The following is a 1943-nucleotide window of genomic DNA, read 5'->3' as shown; positions in this document are numbered from 1 at the left end:
CAAAACAAAACTAAAAACCAGAAAGGGAGCAAAAACACCCACTTGCTCTGTGTCTTGTGGGGTCAGAGCTAACCACGTTAATATAGGACTATTTAAGATGAGTGGAGTTATGAGGTATGATTGGGAGTTTTTGTTTGTTTGTTTGTTTTGTTTTGTTTTGTTTTGTTTTTTGTTTTTTACAGTCAGTGTTATTTCTGCTCCTGTCTGTCCAGAATCACTCAGGTTCCTGAGCGGAGGACTGGATGTGCGGGTGCTTTTTCCACTGGGACTGTTGGAGGGTGGGGGGTGGGGTTTTCAGAGCTGCTAGAAGGCCTTCCTGTGCCATCTGCAGCCTTTACTCATGTAAATTACTCAACCCTCAGAGAGTTGAAGCACCTTTGTTTTGGCTTATTTCTCTCTTCAGAGATCGGTTTCCAGATCTGGTGGGGAGGGGGGCAAGGATTCTAAGGGAGGGTGGGAGTGTGCACTTTTCTATGCAGTTTATCTTCCCTATCTGGGATAAAAAGAAAGAGAGAAAAAAACCCCAAAACCAAAAAAACCAAAACAAATGCCCCTTCCAACCAGGCACCCCCTGGTTAAGCTGCTTTTCTTTCCACCACTGAAGTGGGTGGGCTGCGTCTCCACACTTCTCATTTCCCTGTTTTCCTCCTGGGTTGGGATTTCTGCCCCAGCCACTGTGCCCTGTGAATCCTGACGAACACCAGGCGGGATGGTCAGCACCAGAGGCTGAGCGTGTCCAGATGCTGCAGAAACCGTCTGCCTTGTCCTGGATACCCGCAGCTCTGCAGCCGCGCGAGCACACAGACTATGCCTGCCATCTGTCGCGCGCCGCCTAAGGATTCTGCCTTAGCGCGCGCACGCTGGAGGGGTAGGGGGAGAGCTGTGAGCACTCCAATCTACTGTGATCCGGCATCTCAGCCACTGTGGGCACGAGCAATCTGTTTCAATTACACGTCCTCCTCCTCCGATCTGCGATGCGCGCAGCGCGAGGATTCTGCCTTAGCGCGCGCACCAGCAGGGTAGGGAGTGAGCAGTGATTGCTCTCCAATCTACTGAGAATCCCCATCTAGGCCTCCATGGGCGCGAGCAGTCTGCCTCCTCCCACGCGTCCTCCTCAGATCTACTTCGTGCCTGGCCTGAGGACTCTGCCCCAGCGCGTGTGGGCTGGAGGACAGGTGAGGGAAGTTTCTGATCTGCTGAAATCCCCGGACTCAGCAGACTGGGCGCCGCTGGTGTCTCCACGTGCCTCACCTCCCAATTCCCGAACCCACCAGGTCTGCCCACCTCTAAGTAGTCCACGTGGGAGTCCCTTTGCAGCTCAGCGTGTCCCGCAGAGTTGTGTTTTCGCTGCCGTGGTTTGCGCGAACTAATTCAGTGACTTCCTTACCGCGGCCATTTTCTCCTTCTCCCTGGTAGTTCTATTTTTAATATTTTGAGAAATCTCCCTACTTTTTTCCATAGAGGATATAATACTTACATACCCACCAATAGTGCACAAAGGTTCTCTTTCCTCCATATCCTCTCAAACATTTATTATCTCTTGTCTTTTAGATGATAGCCATTCTAACAAGTGAGAGGTGGTTTTGCTTTGCATTTCTTTAATGATTAGTGATGGTGAATACCTATTCAAGTACCTGTTGGCAATTTGTATATCTTCTTTGGAAAAATGTCTGTTCAGTTTGTCTATCCATTTTTAAATCAGAGTCATTGTTATTTTTTGTTTTGTTTTGTTTTTTGTTTTTGGCTATCAAGGTGTATGGGTTCCTTACATATGTTTGATATTAACCACTTATCAGATATGTGTTTTGCAAAAATTTTTCCCATTCGTAATTTTTTCTTTATTTTGTTGATTATTTCTATGAGTGTACAGAAGCTTTTTAGTTTGATGTAATCCCACTTGTTTATTTTTGCTTTTGTTGCGTGTGCTTTTGGTATCAAATCCT

Source organism: Hipposideros armiger, unplaced genomic scaffold (genome assembly GCF_001890085.2).
Source record: "Hipposideros armiger isolate ML-2016 unplaced genomic scaffold, ASM189008v1 scaffold_658, whole genome shotgun sequence".
Classification (NCBI taxonomy): domain Eukaryota; kingdom Metazoa; phylum Chordata; class Mammalia; order Chiroptera; family Hipposideridae; genus Hipposideros; species Hipposideros armiger.
This window is presented reverse-complemented; position numbering follows the sequence as displayed.